The following is a 22,285-nucleotide window of genomic DNA, read 5'->3' on the forward strand; positions in this document are numbered from 1 at the left end:
GAAAACTAAATAACTCTACACTCACTAGTGAGAGTATCATCAAAAAAGTAAGGGCCTAAAACTATTCCTTCCACTATACCGCACCACACATTGACTTTTTGAAGATGTTATGTATGACATTCTGTGAATCAATGAGGGTTTTCGGTCGCCCAGTATCGACAATTCTGTCTGTTCACATGGCCCTTTAGAATCAACGTTGCTTCGTCAGAAAATATTATCCGTTTTATAAAATTATTGTTATCATTACATAATTGCTGCATTTGCTCACAAAATTCATTTCGGCGATCAAAATCAACTTCCGATAGCTCTTGAAGTAAAAATATTTTATAAGGGTGGAACTTTGCTTTTTTCAATACTTTATGCACAGTATCGCGATAAATTAACATTAGAAGCCGTGCCTGTGATTATCTTGGACCATTAACAGAATGTTAGGCTCATATTCTTCAGTTATTGAACCCCGAACAGCTTTTTGAGTATCCCGAAGATGCCCGAATTCACGAAACTTTGCCTCAACTCTGCCTACCATGCTTTGGCTAATAGGCGACCGATCAAGATGAGTTTATTCTTTACGGATGCACTGTATATGGGCTTTATAATGTTTTGAATATCCGGTATATTTTCTAAACGGTTTAAGCTAAAGGTATAATTTAAAAAGTATTAGATAAAAAAACATATTTTGCGCGTCTCTATTGAATCAGAATTTTGATTTCTGTTTTTGAATTTGAGAAATCGGCTGGTAAAATAACCAAATTTGACCCCGATTTTCAAAAATTAATTGCGTAATGTTGAAGGCCTAAGTCCGAAAACGGCATCAATAGAGACATAGCCTTATGTTTTATCTTTCCGTTGGTACCAAACACTACCTATTTTTATGAAATTTAGACAATTAAATTATGGAACTACTGAGCTCTTGCTGCAATTATTTAATTCGAACTTAATGTCACCGATTTTTTTACTGTTAACTACTGTCATACATCGATCTAATTTTAATATTAATTAATTTATATTTTTGTAGGCCCCAAAGCATGCGGCGCTAAGCTGAAAAAATAGAGTTATCCCCATTTACCTAACATATGATAATAGTATTATGCCGCCAATTGCAAATATAGTTAGTCGTATAATACGATAACTTTAGCTCGATCTTGAGGTTGCGGAGAAGTTTTTGCGTCTTTTACTCATTGGTTTGTTTCTAGTTGGTCTATGTGTTTAAATGCTTAGTTTCTGAAATTTGTTATTGAGACATTTAGAATAATATATATCGACTATTTATCATCCAAATAGTCAATATATATCGACTATTTACCAACTATCAAATGCGAATTTTGCAATTTATCTAAAATAATCTTCATTTGTTCTGAAATCCAAAAACGGTTATTATCACAGCAGCAATGAATGTAGAGGAAGCATATAGTCAACTCGTCAATCTTACTAAGGCCATGGATATTTCAGGTTTAAGTTTTACGATATATAAAAAGATAGATAATGAAATTTGTACAGCCTAGGACGAAACTGCTTTGAAATCAATGAATGATGCTGCTGAAGAAGAAAAACAAATTGCAACAGAAAGTGGCCGTGTAATGATAACAGTAGTTTGCAATGGACGTTGGGCGAAGCGCTCCTATAAAAGTGTAGGAAATTGCAATTCACTTTCGGGAACTGATTGTCGAACTAAAGACGAGAAACAATTTGAATTTAGGTGTAAAAAATTAATATTGTTGCGTTTGCCAACGAGCAAAAAATGCAGGAGAAGAAGCTGGAGAACAAACCTGTTATAAAAACTGGAGTTTAACGTCAACTGCTATGGAAGTAAGCATTATTGCTAAATAATTTTATTCCAGCAATAAAATAGTGGTACATTATATACAATAAAATCATTGCAGACGGCGATAGTAGCTGCTATAAAAAATTCTAGATAGTAGGCCATACGAAACATATATTGTATTCTAGTAAATAGAATGTACAAATGATTTACTCCAAAACTATTGTAACAAACTCAAGGATATTTCTAAATCAAGAGGTATTCCTGGAAGTTAAAAAAGTGTTTTAAAAAAAGTTATGTTTTCAGCAACAATATTACACGCTGCACATGTTAAGGCTGTACAATACAGGCGGAACGAAAATTATATTAATGCTGAAGACAAGATCAAAAACCTTAGGGATGACATTTATAATAGTATTTGGTGAACATAAATATTACTGAAAAAATAAGCATTTTTACAAAAAAAAAAATTATGTCAAGAATTATATGGCTCATTTTTATCTATTGGGTATCAATGAAAAATTATTGGAGGCAGCCAGATATCTTGCACGACACTCCAGAAGTTTACTGGAAAATATTACCACCAACTTATCGTGGAGTAGTTTAACTCAATCATTGCTTAAAAACTTGAAGCAAAAAAATAATAAATCACGCCATGAGGTAAAGTTACCAGACTCGGTGTACTTAAGTTAGGGTTTTTTTTGTTTTTAAATGAGTAAATTTAGGATAGATTAGTAAAAACATTGCTTGTATATTTGTTTCTTATTCTTTTATTGATTGACCTCTGTAAACTTTATGAAAGTTGTATTGACATGAATAAAGAATTTGAATTTTAATCAATTATTTTACAGACTGCTGGTAGGCACGATTTTTCAAACAAATCGTTTAATGTTCAGGGAATAATAAATGTTTAAATTTAACTAAATAAGCATTATTAATACATTTTAAAAAAAGCTGTCAATAAGAAAGTATTATAAGAATTATTGAGTTGGGGGTCAAGGGGGGGCCTTGCAAATTATACGCGCCGGTCACCGACAAAACGAATCAGCCCCCCGAGCGGCCCAATATTGATTTGGTATGGGTTAATAATTGTTTCAGGGAGACAATCACGCACGCCAAACGGAATAAACAGCGTTTGTGGTCATGAAAGGGGGAGGCCCGCCCTTCGGATTGTTCAGATTGTTTCGATTATTAAGCCCGTCCCGTAATTGTTCTGTGTGTACTTGTGATAAGTTACATTTCTCTTAACGACAAATCGAATTTACGATTTTGTCGGGTTTGGTCTATAGTTTGATATTTGAATTTAGTTTGAGCATTTAATTCAAATATTGGGAAATAAAAACGGGAACTTAATAGCTACCTACAATATTAAATCTGGCCTGAACTATATTATATGGTATATTTATGTATGGACTTTTCATAGAAATCTTAAAATTTCAATCAATATTACTCAAGAAGGAAATACCTTCCAGATCCAGCGGTTAGGATAAACTTGGTCGTAATATTCCCTGACAGGTCTGGAAAAGTAAGTAAAAGCACTATCCTGTATGAAAATCATGTGACTCCATAATTGGTAGGGAAGATGTTCCAAAAGCTTGATCAGCTTATTTTGTAAAAGATCTAAATAGACTTCGCCGCTTAAATTCGGTGGTAACTCTGGTCCCGGTAAGTTAATTATCAATAATAGCACATCAAATATTGATTTTGTTTTTGAAAGTTTTGAAATTAGGATGCCTTCTATTTGGAAACATATCCACATATCAGCGTGCTCTTCATGCGCTAAAATTTTCTTCGGAAAACGTCGTATCGTGGCATTGTCGACTTTCAAAAGAAATTTTTACTTAGAATTTTTTTAAGGGGTCTAATGGCTCTAATTTTTGCACCAAACTTTTGACAAAAATAATATTTGATATCACCATAACGCAGTCCCCAGATTAATTTATTTCTATCAAAGCCTGCTAAAAGTAATGAATAATTTATGTGTATCCAGAAGTCACGGTTCCAGTAATACAGCAGTATGTGGCGCTTTAATTTTTTTATATGGGTTAGTTTCGATTAGTACTGCTTAGCCCTGTATATATTTTCGAATAATTTACCCTTCTATAAATGAAAAACTGAATTTCTATCTAATATTCTTTTGACTAGTAGAATTTGATCAAATCGTAATATTTTTGAGCGAAGAATATGCCCTTGCTCTGTGTCGACTAAATTATGGGACACCCTGTATACATAATTAAAACATATATTTCATGATTAGTTTTATTCATTTGAAGAAATTATGGATGTTTGTATAGGGACCCGTAAATTTTTAGACCCGGGCATTTTTCCGGGAGTTTTCTCTCGGCGGCCCTGCTTTAAGAATATTGTAATTTTTTGGCATCGCATCATGGGTTCAATAGTAAACTGCTTTTTCTATTGATGAAATATTCTCGTTTTAAAATGATGATAAAAATAGTGCCATGGCCACTATTTTGACTTTAACTTATGGTAAGTGGGCACCCATCTTCTTAAGTGTCCAGGGCGTTGAAAGCTTCGGAGATTCACGGAACACTGACAAAGCATCTACTCCTCGACATATAGATGACAAGAAGAGAGCAAAATTATCTCCTTGAGACTACTGGGACAAGCATCTGATATGGCACATAGCATATGCGGTAATTTTTCATAGTTTTTTTGCTTTCTTTTTACCTTCATTAATAAAATTTTGCCAAAAATCTTAACAGAATGGATCTGTTCTCATATTTCGCAGAAAATTTTCCAGGTGTTTAGTTCAGTGTGTTGTGGAGCTGTGATTAATTTTATTTAGGTGTGCTGACACGTGGCATAAAGAAAAATTGAGAGAACTGAGAAATAAATAATCAAAATTCTGAATCGAATATAGACATTGACGACATTGTTTTTGCTTAAGTAGTTATTAGGATAAATAGTCCAAAATAAATTACTTAGTGCGGCTCAATATGCAGCAGAATTCATCTTCTTTCTGTATAGGCTGTTTTGACAGCCTCAATGTCAAAACTTACTCTAAATTCGACACCAAACTTGAGAGCAAAAGAATTTCGGTAGTTTCAACGCATGAGTACTCTAGATTCTATATAGACAACTAGAAAAATGGCAACTCCTGTAAATTTTACTTCTAATATTTTTACTTATCGCCTCTTTCATTACAAATTTATTGATAGTTAGTTCACTTATAATATTTACTGAAGAACACTACTACCAAATTGAGTAGGGGGTAATTCCATGGACCTTTTGCCACACCCTGTATTAAGTTTAACATCCTAATTTAATTAAGTTCTGGGTTTTTTAATTATGGAATTTGGAAAAATTTTTATATTTTATTTAATGTTTTAACAACCGTATACAACTGTTCATTTTTATTGTATACCTTATAAATTATTCACTATAACCTCTTCTTGTAATATAGTAATATATTTGGTGAATATTACCTGCTTAATTTCTGAAACACAGACCTATATATCTAGTAGGAAATGTATAGGTCTTGATTAAAAGGTTAAAAAACTTAAATGGGTCGTTTAGAATTGCTAGCGTAGCTAGGTTTTGGAGGACCAGGAAAATATTAGAAATTATATTTTTATCCCATTTACGGCGTCAATAACGACTTACCTGTTGGTGTTTCGATGCTAATTCAGGGCCGGCCAGATTCTTTTACACACTGCTACTCTGTCTGAAAATCATGTTTTTTGGAGATGGTTGTCGGTTCGAAGCACAGACAGAACAGAACCTCCGTATGAAGGGAAAATGCGCACCTGTCGAAGTCATCATTGACGCATGCACGCGTTACAAATTGTAATTGGTCAAATTCAATTAGTCGATGCATTCAAAAACCTCTCAATGCGGCAATTCTAAACAGGTCTTCTCAGAAATTAAAGTCGCAAATCGAAAAAGTGACAAATCGAGGACTTGATTTAACATAGGAACAAAAAAAGATACCAAATTTAATACTTTTTCTGCCGACTATAATTTCCGAAAAACCACACGTTTTCCACTAATTTTAGGGGCAAGGTATAGTAGAACGACATTCAAATTTGGCGCCATAATTAAATTTTCAAAACCCCCTCTTTTTTTAATTTTAAATCTCCCGCTATTATGACGTCACAAACCCATTTTCAGTTCCGGTTACTGCTACTCCTCAACATTCAGAGGGCGCAACAGTCAATCGACTTTCAGTGTTCTATTGGCTTCTATGGGAGTTCCCTATTTAAGAAGTATTAATCTATGCGAGTGTGTGTCTGCGCGTGAGTATCGCTACTACGGCAAGCCAGGGCAGTGTGATCCAACATCTTCGGCTCAATCTTAAGTTGTTATGCGACCCGTGCTGCAGAGATGAGCGGTGCCGGACCTAATAAGTGTGTCTTAAGGAGCCTTCAGGGAAGTAGGAGAAACCCTAGAGTTTGAAGCCTTACGTTCGTAAGGAGACATTGCGGACGCGAACCTCATTTTCTTTCTACTCGTGGGATCTCTCATGGATTCGAATATCAAAAAACCACCAGATTTTTAAAACCAAAACAGTGCCCAACGGGGAAAGCGTAAGAGACCACACTTAGACCCGCCATCTTTAACTAAACAAGAGTCCAGGCGGTCCAGGAGCACCAACGTACAGACTGGCAACTATCGGGACACTGTGGCAGGGTTCCACATAGCGGTAACAGACCATAGGCACTCGCAAGCACTGAGCGAGGGACAAGGTAGAATGGTTCAGGAGAAACTTAGCGAGGAAATCGACTCTCTAGGGTCAACCAACCAGAATCTGGTACAGTTTCTGGGAGAGACGTTCTCTGTAGAGGTCCTATGGGTGAACTGCGCGACCGCACAAACTAAGAAGTAGCTGTCGAGGATGATCGGCAGGCTCAAGAATATATTGGAAGGGGTTGAGACCAAGGACCTTGCCAAGAGACCAACGGTCATTGGCTGGATCCCCGACCATGCCGAAGAAGATTCGTCTCAACATACAGAAATCAGACTTGAAGATGTAAGACTGGTACCTTCTGAGCCGCAAGACAGAAGATAAAAGGCACAAATGGCTTACTCACTGTATGCGGCGTCATACAAGGCTCTGGAGAAAGCAGGCCTTAGGGTCTATTAACAACTGGGGAGAATAACTTTCAAACAACTGAACCCAGGAAAACACAAAGATGAAGGTCATGCCGATTAACCAGCACTGGAGTAGGGAAGTATCTGCTGCACTCTGCAGGGCAATAAAGTCGCTTGACATTGCCTTAATTCAAGAGCCCTGGACCAACAAGCAGATAATAAGAGGTTTTGAAAGTGTCAATGGAACACATAGGCCCAGCGAAACCTCAAGAGCCGAGATCCTTGTTAAGAAAAACTTTTAAGTACTGCATATCACTCTCTTTTATTCTAGGTACCTACTTGTAGCAGTAGAAAGAATAGCGAATAAGAAGAGGAGCCCGAAGGACTTTGTAAACGGATGGCAGGCAACAAGGCAGTAAGCTGATCCTAAGATGTAATGCAAATGCCCATCATCACACTTAAAGAGCACCAACACGAACCTTAGAGGTTTATTCAATTCAAACTAATAACTATTAAATTAGTGTTAGTTTATTCAATCAAACTAACACTAATTAAATTTTTAATAATTTTTAACAATAACTTCGACATTTTGAACAAAGCTGTAAAATAACTTAACTTTATGTACTAATTACATGAATAATTCTATTAAAAAGTATCACACATTACAACATGTATCCATAGAGGAAACTTGCTCGGACCATAAATATATTTGTTTCCAAATTAGGGGTGTTGACAGGGAAATAATAACTTATCGAAATCCGAAAAAAACCGATTGGGATACCCTTAATGTAGAACTCGATGGCTTGCTAGTCTAAGTTGGTGTAAACATAAGTGACACAAACTAAATGAATAAGTGGAGAAATCCACTGACACAATCATTAAGTGCTGAACAATAACAGTCCGGAAATCAAAAAAGTTGCATCCAGAAAAACCGTGTGGTGGATCAAAGATGAGGAGGACTGTTTGAAAAGAATTTAACAATGACAAATACAGTAGAAGATAGAAAACCTATAAGCGTTGATTGAATAATAATATTCATCTATAATACATCTCTAAGTGACAACAATAATCAGTTAAGAGTGAAAAGCGTTCCAGACGATGCTAGACTCCAAAAGGTTCTTGCCAAGGAGCAAGGCGGCACGATTAGCTCCCTACTTAATGACGATGGCGAGTACCAGTAACCATAAGAAAGAAACACTGACCGAACTCTTTCGGGTACATTTTCCTAGGTACGCTTTAAAAGACAACATAATTGGCAATCAGGATAATACAGAACAACGGTAATATAGTACGTCAAGAGGAATGGGAAGCTGCCACAAAAGTTGTGACATACGAGAAGATCAAATGGGCCATCAACTCATTTAAGCCCTACAAATCTGCTGGCATAGATGGAATCTGATGTATTAATAAATAAACCGACGAGTTATTAAGGACCTGTTTAGCTTATGGATATATCCCTACGAGATGGAGGCTGGTACAGGTTGCTTTTATACCCAAGCCCGGAAAACTGACTATTCTCAAGCATAATCTTTCATACCGATCTTCCAACATTTGGGAGTTCGATTATGCCCAATATAATTTAACATCGGGAGAATGCTTGATAACTTCATCCCAAGGTTAGGACTATCTGTATATCTTGTTCTTGATTTCATATTCTTATGTCAAGTATCATCGACGATGGTGGTTCTTAACAACTGTAACCTCTCTATCCACCTTTCCACTTGGACCTCCGGATTTTTAAACTGAAGGAGCAATTTTAAAGCTGCGCGGTCAGTTCCCAGTAAGAATTTTCTCCCTTAGAGGTTCTTGAAGACTCCATCGTTTTTACAACAGCTAGCAACTCTCGGCGAGTAACGCAATAGTTAAGTTCTGGCTTAGACAGCATCTTACTAAAATACCCAATGATTTTTTCCTCTTCGGCATGCTGGATTTGGGACAACACAGCTTCTACACGCGGTAGCGTCGGTATCCATTAAAAGTTTTCCTTAAGATAGGGGATAGTTGCACATCGGAGCACCTTTTCGGGGTTATAACAGTCTTGGAACCATTACAATTTTCGTTTTCCTTCTGTCAGTCTGGTCAATGGTGCGGTGTTGGCAAATCCCTTCAGATAACTTCGACAGTAAGTGCATAATCTGAAGAAACTGCATAGATCATGAATTTGGGAACTGGCCAATCTTTGACAGTCTGGACCTTTGCCTTATCAACCTCAATTCCTTGACTGAAAATGACGTGATCCACATAATGCACAGCACTTTGAAACACATGATATTTCTTTGGACTTAACTTTAATCCAAAACTTCGTAGCCTCAGTAATAGTATTCCTAGATTTTCAGGCGCCAACTTAACTTTTATAACTTGTATCCACTTTTCACATACAGCGAGGAAAAGATCCATAAAGTGTCAACAATGCGAGGGTCATAACTGTACTTTTTAGTCACGTTATTAAGCTGCCGGTAATCTACGCAAAATCTGCAGTCTTTCTTAAAGTAGTGTTCAGTAAGAATATTATTTCAGAATTTCTTTTTTTGTTTTCCAAAATCTGTTCTTCTACTCGTAGCTTGCCAGAATTCTCTCTCAATTGAGCTTCTCCCCAAGCTCACTTTTTGAATTGCTAAGTGTGGCAGTTTTCTTCCAGTTTGGCAGAATCTTCCAGCAATGTAGTTTCCAGGTTGACAGAATTTTCAAGCAACTTTTTTGCAAACCTTCTTCCATCTTTGTCGTATTTATATTTATGTCCGACTCAATATTATTATTAACGGAATCTCAACTGAACTGTCAGTTGCCTCCAAGTGGCTGATGCAGCTCCTCATATACTCGGCTGACTATCATTCCGGAAGACTCACTGACCTTCCACGCATTTCCAGAGATGTAGTGCGGTGCGCCACTTTTGCCATTCCGGATTGAGTGGGATCAACTGATATTCTCGGTGTTTTTAATATTGATACAATATGACCTGATTTAATAATTAAATAATCTAAAAAAATGCAAAAGTGATGGCTATCACGAACATTATTTAACCCAAAAAATAAATCTGGTCTACTCCTTAGCAAGTGATGTCACGTATTAATGTCATACCAATATGTCAAAAAATATCACAGTGTTGTCACTGCTTCACATAAGCCAGTTAATGAGATTTTATTAATTTTTTTTAGGATAAGTTACATTATCCTTAAGAATACGAATTAACATTGCATCTACTATTTTCTAAGAGCTTGTAACACCGAATCCTAATTTTTGCATAATAATATAATGTTTATTCAAGTAAGTGGGAATATATAACATCGTTGAATGAATTATTTGCCACGTTGGTAACAAAGACTATATATTTTAACATGAAATTTCATGTTTAAGTATTTAGACTTTGTTGGTAACTTACTCAATCGACTGAATACTTTTCAAACAGTAAGCAGATCTCTCTTGGGATTTTTTATCTTAATTATGTTTTCCAATAATTTCTTTAGAATGATCTCTTTGGTGGCTAAAATTTTTTCTAAGTTTAGTTCTCCAGCCGACCCTTTTTAAAGGGGTCTAAAGGACGAAATTTGCTACGAAAAGAATATTTTAAATTAAGAATTTTGTAACAAGCATTTCATATTAACGTGACAATAATCGATATGTAGCAGACGTCAAGTCTATTAAATAACAATTTTTTTTACGGCGCTTTAATGGCCAATCACTCCAAAGTTAATGAATTAACGGGGCTCATTTTCGAGGGCAGTTTTTATGCTCGTCGTTCGTGTAAACCTTTCCGATGAATAGGGATTTATTGCCATGCGACGTAAAAATACAGATATTGCCATAGAAGATTTTAATAATCTGTTCTTTTATGTTTAAAGTATAAGTTTATAAAGGATAAAGCTTACAAACAAATCAAAAGCAGCAAACAAACTTTTCCAAAACCTAATCGGTTTAGGTCGAACTTGAAAGTTCAGTTAAAGAATCGATGCAATATTGTGATAGGAAAACTCGTCGTTTTTCCGTAAAGCGGACCTTGTAAAAACCGATTTTTCTGGAAAATTACAATATAAAGTAGAGCATCGTATCCATTTAGATTATGCCATAATTTACCGAACAAAGCAACCTTGCAGCAGCATTTTAAGTTGATGGCTGAGCACACGTTTAATAGCCCTCATGCTGGCAATTCTTTTGTTCTGGCAAAATGTTTTTAAATAATAGATCGTTATGAATAATTTAGGCTCGGTATATTGATTTTAAATAATTGGCAGTGCAACGGTTAGCCGGAATTACTATAATTATTGGGAACATATTATTCTAAGTCTATCAAATTAAATAGTTTCGTTAGTTTCTGCCCTACATAAGGTATTGTATCATTATTTATTTATTTTATTCATTAGCCAATGTTGCCACAGCAATTTGTATCATTTTAAGTTTTTAAATGGAACCTCTTTATGTGTTGCTAGCCCTGAATACGCCTATAACCTTATAACAAAAAGTTCATGAATAATTTCTTTTTTTATCTGTTCAGAATAAACTAATATAAAAATAATAAAGAGAGAAAAAGAATGGACGGAGATGTGATACTCACTGCTTCAAATCGTTGCAAATTGTTCACTAGCGATGGCCAGTTAGCTTAGTATACAGTGTTAAAACATTGTATGCAATCTTGCTTCGTTTAAGTTTTTTTCTTTAGTCTTTTTATTGAACCGTTTACATTTAGTTTGTTAACTTCCAAATAGTTTAAATTTTTTCTTTTTATAATATATCTTTATTTTTCTCTCCAAATTAAAACTACCATTTCATTTAATTTAATATTCTCCTTTTATTATAACCAATTTAATTAATATTTTCTAAGTCTTAACAACAACAAATCTGCGCGTGTACGATAGCCTTTAAATTTCCAAATTCCTTTGGTTTGTGCTGAATGGAGACCAGAGAGAAGACGACTTCCTTGTCAGCACTTTATCATCGCGCATTGATTCCAGTGTCGTGATCTATACGTTTATTTCCGCAACTGTTGTCTTAATCTTACCGCATCACAGATCGTGATTTACTAATCAAACCCGCAACCACTCTTAGGGATTAAACCCGAATTAGAAGACACAAGAAGTCCAGAGCAGGCCTGCTGAATCTGGATACAGACACCTTAAGGTAAGGATCTTTAAAGGCTAGTTTTTCGACCTTTCACATTTACTTTCAATCACATAAATACAGTCCACTTTAAATCTCTCACTGAATTGTCTAAATCCACCTTGTGCTTAACTAAAAATATAAGTAATAATTTAAAAAAAAAAGAAACAAAAGAAAAAGTTTGGTTTTCTAACCAGATCAACCAATTCTTATGGGAGACTTATGCAGGGTGTCCATTTAATATCGCAGGGCTCGATTGTGGCTAAATCTTGAAAGGGAAACTCTACATCTTTTCCCCAAAATCTCATGAATTGGTTATAATAAAGTGACAACAATGTCTTCACCCATTTAAATGACAGTGACATGTATTGCAATATTTTATTATAGTTTCCACTTTTTTAAGGACAGTTGTATAGCAGAATTACTGCCTCTTATTAAAAAAAAATTGATAAAACTGCGTAGATTAATTAAAATCAGGAAGTGACAACCCTGTAAAACTTCTATATAATTATATTTAAAAATAATATTTACATCTGACAAGACATGACAAGGAGTAGATCAAATTATGCACTTTAGGTTAATTAATTCAAAAATTCTTTGTTTTTTTTCACATCGGCAACAGATATTGTTGTCAATGTTTAGGTTTTTACTATCATGCGACGTTACCAATAAGAGCATAGCTTTCAAAGTTTAAATTACTTTTTCAATAAGATAGTTTTGGCGCGAAAAATGTAAACATTTTCAAAAAAATTAGTCAAACGTTGCCAAGTAGCCTTTTTTCAGTTTAGTCACATAGGCTAGTTAAGTTAATACGTATTCTAATATGTAAGAAGTTTCTAATACGTATTCAACAAAATCGCTTGTGTCCAAAAAGTACTCAAATAAAAAAAACTAAACGTTGCCAAGTTGAATGCACTAAGCGGAAAAATTAAGAACGAGAGGATTTTAGGTATCAAGACAATTTATTAATCGTGTTTTTTTCCGCCATAGCGGCAACATTGTCAATATGCTCTTTCCTACTATCATGCGACGTTGCCAACAAGTAGAGTTTCCGAAATTTTAAACACGTTTTATTAAAAATGTTTGTACAAAGCGTCGTCAAATTTATAAAAAAATACATGTTGCAAAATTGAATGCAATAGGCCAAAAAATGAAGGGGAAGCGGATTTAAGATTAAAAATTTTCATTCAGTTACATTTGAAACGTTGTTAATACGCAGATCTTACTAACATGCAACGTTGCCAACAAGGGTATAATATCCAAAGTTTCAATGGCTTCATCAGCAAAATGATTTTTGATTAAAAATGAAAAATAATATATTCTGCTTTTTAATTGATGTTGATTGTCACATTTATGAATGCACGATGATATGACTATTGCAGAGTTTGATTGCAGAGTTTGATGGTCTGAAGATTAGAAGATAGCTGAAAAATATCAAAAAAACAGTCCTCCAAAAAACATAATATTAAGGAATGTAAGGAAACGTTCCTCAAATATGAGAATTGGACTAGAGCCAACTAGAGCCGATTAATATACAGCTTGTATATTATGCGATTTTAAGTTGGTTCTTTTGTGACCAAGCGGCATGGGAGTACAAATTCCCGACAAAAGCAGCTTGTTGAGCTCAGATATCATATGATGAAATAGCAATTAAAGGATTTGAGATCTGGCAAATATTAGCAATATTGGAATTGCCCATGTCATTATAAATCCTTCATTTCCTGATATTAAGGAGGAATTGATGGGTGACCTTAATATAAATTTACTTACAACTGGTACTAACCAGGAAGGATATTTAAAATCCAAAGCTTATGTGACCAAGCCGCCAAACACTAGAATAAGGCAAGCGTGTCGAAACATTTCTCCAGAATGCATAAAAAACGTTCAAAATAAATTTGTAGTACGTTTAGGACATTCCCAAATAGTAAATGGTTTATATTTAAAATACTTATTAAAGAAAATGGTTTAAAAGAACCCTCTTTAAGTTTATGAAATACGTTTTCTTTAACGCCCTGTATCTTAAAATAAATCGAATTAAGGTATAGCATGTGATACATCAAAATGTTTGGAATTTTGCGAATCCAAAAATGTAATAACATGTAGGGTGTCCTAATTAAAATAAGAAAGTTGGTATTAGCCCCGCCTACATGGCACACCCTGTTTGCTCGTAAAAAAAATGCGCAACTTACAATTTCAATTGACGTGTCCGAGCGTTTTTCCGAACACGCCCCCATTTATTTATTATCGAATTTATTCCAAGTTACAGACTCGCACTGTATGTGTAGAAAACGAACTGAATGTAATTAGGGCAGGAACTGTGAATATGTCTAACTTAGCGCACCATAAGATGGTATCGTTGGTACCCTAGAAATTGATGGTCCTCGGTTTATTAATATTTGTTCTGAGTAATATGATCTGAAATATGCCGCACCGAGTTTGATAGTTTTTTTGCTAGAAGGAGATCTTAACAATAAGCTGAACTATTTCAATAAAAAGTTGGCATAGGTTTTTGATACGCACGCATCTCTGAGGACTTGCACTATAATTCATAAATTTAGGCGGTTCTACAACTATCTATTTCAATGAACATAGTTTGTTGAGGTGGACGGTGTCAGGTCTGTGCCAGTCATTGTGATTCTGGGTGTGTCTCAAGGTAGTAATTCGGGATGGATGTTACTTTTAATATATACGTCTAAACTCCCAACACAAGTAAAGTCCACCTCTACGCTGACGATACCCAAATTGTATTTGGATTTCAACCGAAGGAGTGCAGTGGATCGATGCAGAGGATTAACGATGATTTCTCTAGTATATTTGAATTAACTATAATAATTATGATCTTGTTCTTAATGACAAGAAGAATAACTTTATGTTTCTTGGTTTCGATGTGACTACTAATAAAGTTTTTTTGTATAATCTTACAGAATTACATATAAATGGTGTATTGCTTTCCTCTGTCGATTAGGCTCATGATCTTGGAGTAGTATTTAATAAAAACTGTCAATAGTATATATGTACTTAAAACCAAGTAAACTATGTATACTTTCAGCCTCTTTGCTTTCAACTAAAAAGTCTTTATTCCCTCAAGTTTATATTGTGTGCAAGTACTAATCTTATGTTAATTTAATCCCTTATTTTACCACAGCTGGACTATTGCAATGTAGTTTATCATAAATACTTAACCTGTACACTAGCCCAAAATGTACGAATTTCCTTTGTGTACAATGTACGCAAATATGAGCATGTGACACCTGTTTCCACTAATATTATTTTGAAATTTGATCAGCGCTTTAATCTCCATTTTCCAGTATTTGGGAGTCGGGTATGCAAGCACAAATGCCCTCGCTATCTGTTTGAACTTTTTACGCTAGACAAGATCTACATGATACTACTGGGTTTAAAAGTTCTTTATCGCTTTTAGCCGCATTAAATACTGCTCTGCTTTCTTTAATATTAATAATAACTATGTTTTAACTTTTAGACATAAATATAAATCTTTGCAACTTGAAAGTTGCAAATAATTTTGTTTTAAATAAATGTATTCTATAGAACAGCTTAGAATATCTGAAGTTTCGACTACATATGCAACAAAATGATTTTTGTAGAAAAAGTCTTAAAATTTAAAAAAAAAATTAAAACAAATAAAAGATATTGAGCTTAAAAATCCAGGATAGAAATGAGATAATCGACAAAGTCGCTAAAATGTAAGTCATATTTTATGTACGTTATATATTGCGTTATATTTTATCTTTTACAAGCGTAGCACTTCCGTTTCAGTTAGCTTTTCAACAAAATGATTGTTGCACAAGAATTAATCAAATATTCACAAAAAAAATCAAAGGTTGCCAGATTGAACCATTTTTTTTTGTCATGGTACATCGGCAAGGTTGTCAATATGTTCTTTTCACTAATTTACGACGTTGCCAACGAAGATAAGATTTCAGAAAGTTTTAGTTACTTTTTCAACAACATATTTTTTGTGTTCAGACTAAAAAAGAAGGATAACTTTGGTAAATCGAAGACAATGAGCTTAGATATGGAAAAAACATTAACCCATTAGCGCCCAGCGATCTATTTATAGATCACAACATCAAACAGGTGTTCAAAATGTGTCTGTTGAATTTTAAGCCGCGCCTACCACCAATGTCGTTACTTTGGTACTATCGTTACTAATCGGTCCTATTTAGTGCCTTACTTCATTGTACGACCGAAAGTGTTTATTTTATTGGACCTTCGTTGGAGACATTTTTTTTATCAAGTGCATCGACTATTATATTTTGAGATAGCTTTAAAAATTGTTAAGGTAAGTTAAATTATGTATTATATTTCTATTAGGAGGGGTTCAATAAAAAATGTAGCTAAATGGTTATTGTTGCATGTTTCTATTTTTTTTTACTTTTCATAACACTGATTTTTATGGTAATCTATAAATAGATCGCTGGGATAAACAGAGATTTTTTTAAATTTAATTTCTAAAAAATACTTATAACTTATATTAGATATAAAAAAATGTTTTTCTGTAAGATTTTTTTTTATTTTAGATATAAAAATGAGCAAACCTAATATATTTAAAAATCTAGAAGATGCAGTGCAGTACCTGTACTCAGAGCAAATAGATGCGGACATGCTAGCGTTGCCACCCGATATTGATGAGCTAACCGATGAGGAAGTATTTAACGATGAAGAAACTGGAATCCCTATCTTAGAAGATATTGCTGGTTATGTAGAAATACAGACAAATGAAGATGACGAAAGCGAGGAAGAAGATAACTTACCATTGGCACGTCTACTCCCTGAGAAAAAAAAGCAAAAATTGAAAAACCACAAAAACTTGAAACTAAATGGATCAAAACTGACCCTAAATATAATCTTCAAACAGCCGAACAGGATTTTTTACAAGCTGAGAATGATATGAAAGCTACATTGAAAGACTCCTCTGCAGTAAACATATTTGAACACTTTTTCGATGATGAAATTTACAGCATGATAAGGGAACAAACTACTAATTATGCAGTTATCCAAAAGAATCGACATGGATTTACAATATCAAAAGATGATATAAGGATTTTTATTGGTTTTTTGATATTTAGAGGCTATCATACTTTACCCTCTGAAAGAGATTACTGGTCCGATGAAGACGATTTGGGCTAATCAATCGTGAAAAATGCTATGAGTAAAAATGCCTACTTGGAAATAAAATCATGTATTCATTTTGTCGACAATACTAAAGCTAAAGACAACACAAATGATAAATATTTTAAAATACGACCATTATTTGAAAAAGTTAATAATAATTTAAAAAAATTCGGAATTTTTCAAGGAAATCTGTCAATTGATGAAATGATTGTTAGGTATTATGGTCGGCACTCGTTAAAATAATTCATTAGAGCCAAGCCAATCCGTTTTGGCTATAAACTATAGGCAATGTGTGGCGAAGACGGATATTGCTTTTCTTTTTCACTTTATGCTGGAAAAGAAGAAAATCAACAAAAAGAGCCTTTGGGTACCAGGGTAGTTGTAGAAATGCTATCAATTGTGGAAAATCCGAAAAGCTACTCCGTCTACTTCGATAATTTTTTTTAGTAGTCATAGGCTATTTCACAAGCTAAAAGAATTTAAATTTAGAGCTACTGGCACGATAAGGGAAAATCGGACTGCCCAGTGCCCATTACAATCAACCAAGGAACTGGAAAAAATGCCTCGTGGATCATATGATTTTAGATTCGACATCAAAAATGAAATACTAATTGTTAAATGGAATAAAAATAAGTGTGTTTCAATGGCCACTAATTTTGATCACGTAGAGCCAGTAGCCTCAGTTCCACGCTGGAATAGGAAGGAAAAAGCTCGCATGCCAGTTTCCCAACCTAGACTGATATACAACTACAATAAATACATGGGAGGAGTGGATCACCATGACTGGCTTTTGAAGAAGCATAGCATCGCCATCCGAGGCAAAAAGTGGTACTGGTGTTTATTCACAAGGATGATAGATATGGCAGTAATAAATTCGTTGCAGCTTTACCGAAGAATCAATGGGAAGAAATTAATAAATTTAAAAGATTTTAGGCGCAGATTGCAGTAACCTACTTTAAGCTTGGTCATGGACGAAGTATTATGAAAGGTAGACCCCTGAGCTTACCATCAACCTCCAAATCACGCGTACCTGATGAAGTTAGACTTGATGAAAAGGGGCATTTAATGGAAAAGAGAACCAATCAAAGAAGATGCCAATACACTTCTTGTAAAAGTCGCCCACTTACTTACTGCAAAAAATGTAACATTACGCTTTGTACCACTTGTATTGTAAAATATCACAGCAAAAATTAGATATTGTACAATTTTACAGTAATAAAAAACATATTTTTTTATAAAAAAAAAATCAATTATTTGCCCAGCGATCTATTTATATCATCATCTTCATCTGTTCATCATCTTTTTTTGAAAAAACTAAAAAACAAAAAAATTTCTTTAATTTTTTTTTGGCTAAAAATTATCCAAAATAACATGGCAGGACTATTTTTTCAACGATTTTCAAAAAAAAAAAATAATTTGGGCGTTAATGGGTTAATGAAATCGCATCTGCCACGTAGGTAAAAGGAAAGTTCTTTTTTATATGCGATGTTGCCAACAAGCATAGAATTACCGTTTCACATATGTTTTAAACAAAATAGTTGTTTTTGCAAAAAGCAAAAAAGAACGTTGACAAAATGTCTTTTCTTACTAACATGCGATATTGCCAACAAGGATATAATTTCCAAAGACAATGACTTTGCCAAATCGAAAGCAATGAAGTTTTTCTTTACATGAAACATTGCCAACAGTCGTAGAATCTCTGCATTTCGCTTACGTATATAATAAAAAGGATTTTTTTTTCTACCGTGCGTAAAGTATTCTTTCCAAGGTTTATAATGCTTAAAAAGTAATTTAAAGTTTATTTGACATTTAATTTATAATTTGACAAAACATTTGTTGACGTTTTTTTTTACGTAAAGTAATTTAGTACTTTTATTAATGGGAATTGTCGCATGAGTTATGGGCGAATGATAAAAAAATAATAATTTTTACACACTTGTTACATAAATAACTATTTTTTTTTAATTTGCAAAATAACTAAATTTAAAAAAAATTAATTAAACTCTGCCAAATTAAGGACAGTAATACTGAAAATAACGGACCTGTGCTTCATAGCTATTAACAAACTTTTTTTACATCGTCAACATTGTTAATGTCCTTTGCACAACATACTTTCTTAATAACTCGCGAGTTTGCTAATAAGGGTACAATTTTCACGTTTCAATGATTTTTTTACCAACATGACTGTAAGACCCTGTTTATTTTCTAAAGAATTGAAATATTTTTCTTAGTCATTAAGATGAAATTTATCGGTCTGATCGAAAAGAGGTCCAGGATATTTACAAAACTAAAGCTAGCTCAGCGGTACCGTAAGTAACCAAATACGGTTTACACTTAGCGTTTCCCCTCGGGAATCATTTTTATGGGTTTCGATAAAAGAGTCTGAGATAAATATTTGGTTTATAAAATTCATTTGAGTTTTGGTCACTAAAGAGTGAAGTTATTTAATAAAAACAATAAAGGGTGTTGCGACGTGAAATAAGCTGTGTTGGTTTGGTGTAGTGTTTTACTACAAGAAAGGGTGAGTGTTATCACAGAGTATGCTTATTTCTATTTTATTGATTACACCGATATTTTACCTTTTTAATTAAAATGTGATTAATGAAATATTTTAATGACCGATTGTTGTTTGTCTTGCTTGTGTTGTTGTGACGATTGTTTATTGTTTCTTGTTAAGATACTGAGCTGGTCTGGGACCATTACACAGCTCGTTGTATTTAACAAGGCTTTGTATCTGGAAAGGACCCTCGCGTTTTGGTGTCCATTGCACCCCTCAGTACAAAGTGTGTTATCGTCAGGTGGTCTAGATCGGAGATTGCTGTCTCAATCTCATGTTTTATGATAATGTTTTTGGTAGCATTTTGGCTACGGTTTGTGAGTAATGTACTGCTCACGTTTTGGCATATTGACCGATTGTATATCATTCAATATCAGTACGTTGTCGTTACTGGGACATTTAACAATCGGATAAAAATAATAAATTGGTGAATAATGAATTTTGGGATATTTAAGTTAAGTGGTTAAATGTTGGTGAACATGAATTAAATGGTTATCGTAAAAGCAAAATCACTGAGCAAGTTTAAAACATATTAATTCATATTATTTATATTAATGAGTTTTGCTTAACTTCTTTTTAATTAATTCATTTTACGGGAATAAGTGTGCTCAGGTTACTTTTATTATTTCAGGTCTACACGTCACCATCTCTACTTTGGAGTCGCCCAAGCGCCCAGTTGTTTTACAAGGTGTTTATTCTATTTTTATGATTTATTTTGATTATTTTGGACTATTTTGAATTTATTTAACGCATTAAAAATTATAAAATTATCTAAATGACGCTCACAAGTTTTAATTATTATAGAATTTTTATACAGAAAATGTTTCGATCTTTAACAAAAATAATCAGACTGCCAAATCAAAGAAAATGAGTTTAAAATTAAAGCAATATATTCGTTCAGTCACATCGGCAAGGTCTCAATATGTAATGTAATTTGAAGACTTAAAAATGAACCATGAAAATGAAGCGATAACGGGAACGTGGCTAATATAGGTTTGTTGATTGTTCCAAGCACCATTCATTGAATCATCCTGAAATCGCCTGGATCAGTTTTATACACATGCGTGAAGTTTGTACGATTTCGTGTCGATGTGAGATATGAACGTGCTTGGAATGCATTTGTAATGTTAGTATAACCTCAACCTAGTTTTGCCGGTCTATTTGTTATCTTGAATTGTTTTGTTCACAGTGGGAAATACCTTGATTTTGTCTAAACAAATGTTTTTATAAATAACTTTTTTAAAACAGAACAGATAGTCGGTTGATACCTCTCAAGCACCTACTGCGCAAGTCAGTCGTACAAGTTACAAACGGTTTCTTCTCTTCAAGATGTATCGAAATGTCCGTTCAGAAATTGGTTTCTGAACGGTCCCAGATTCACTTGGATCGCATTCAGGATCGTTCAGTAAACGGTCATAAGTCTCTTGGAACGGATTATAACTTTTGCGCAAACGCGTGACAGTACGATGACCGGTTTTCTGCTCGCTTGGAACGAATCTTGTGTTCTTGTATATGCGCGGTTGTCAGAAAGCGTAGAATTTCCGTTTCAATAAAATAGCTGTTGCACAAGAAATAGACAAATTTTCGATCGATAAATCTAATGTATTTAGCCTAAAAATGAAGGACAAGTGAGTTTCAGCTATTGAGACGTTATTTCGTTCATCACATCCGTAACGTTGTATGTTCTTACCAAGAAAATTAGACGTAAGGAGACCAATGTGTATGCTAGACGTGTGTACCCAAAAATGAACGAAAACTAGTTTCAGAAAGTTGTCATATCGGCGCTGTTGGTTAGAAGGCAACCTTACTCTGATTAGCTGAACCTACCTTTTGATATTAGGTTATTAGACAGCTGAAAATAATTGTAAATATAAAATTTGGTAATGTGTTATTTACTCCAAAGATTTTTTATTACATTAAAAAAAAATAAAGTGCACCAGTGGTGAAAAATGAACCAAATATGTTGTTTTTTTTTTAAATTTTTGAATGAAATACCAGAAAAATTATAATGATTATGAAAATTAATATTGTATTCCTGAGCGTAGTCGAGATATTTAATCGCAGTTCCAGAGTACTACATAGCGGACATTACAACATCATTTCCCCATATAGCTTTACGTTCTTGAAGAGCTAAATTAGGATTAGTTATAGAAATAAGATCAATTAAAACAATACATGTTTAAATGTATGCAAGGCGGAGCCATTAATAAAATTAAAAATTAATCTCAAGTAGTAATAATAATGCGAATTGTTAAGGCTGCAAAACAATAAATGAATAAAATAATTAATCTTGTTATGACAAAAATAATAAAATAACATAAAATAAAATATCTAAAATTATTTATTTTGTAGGATATGAAGTATTGATTAGAAAATGATTCATATAAAAATATTATAAATTTCCTTAAATAATAATTTTCGCTCCACAGATAATGTTCAATGTAGAAATTGTTTGATATAAATTATATAAAAGGAATACATTAAATTACTTTGAATAATGACAAATACACAATTATTTTACTCAAATATTAATTTTGATTTTACACTTAATTAATATATTACATTACAAGAAATTTTTGTTCACGAACATAACTCTTTTAACTTAATCTTTAAAAAAAAGTTATATTGATAACCCTAAAATAAACATCTGCAGTAAATTACTATCAGGTTTAAATTTAAGGAGTTTAATT

At 33.7% G+C, this 22,285-nt stretch overlaps 1 protein-coding gene and 1 long non-coding RNA gene across 2 annotated transcripts in view; one reads left to right on the forward strand and one right to left on the reverse strand.

The window, feature by feature from the left end:
- Nucleotides 1–22,285, reverse strand: part of LOC126738327 (uncharacterized) — a 250,508-nt gene that overhangs the window by 29,054 nt on the left and 199,169 nt on the right. The gene's annotated exons all lie outside the window — the stretch shown is intronic.
- LOC126738611 (uncharacterized) lies at nucleotides 19,225–20,283 on the forward strand. Its single transcript, XR_007661396.1, has 2 exons — nucleotides 19,225–19,559; nucleotides 20,227–20,283. It is a non-coding gene; the product is annotated as an uncharacterized LOC126738611 (long non-coding RNA).

The sequence above is a fragment of the Anthonomus grandis genome, chromosome 1, assembly GCF_022605725.1.
Source record: "Anthonomus grandis grandis chromosome 1, icAntGran1.3, whole genome shotgun sequence".
NCBI classification, from domain to species: domain Eukaryota; kingdom Metazoa; phylum Arthropoda; class Insecta; order Coleoptera; family Curculionidae; genus Anthonomus; species Anthonomus grandis.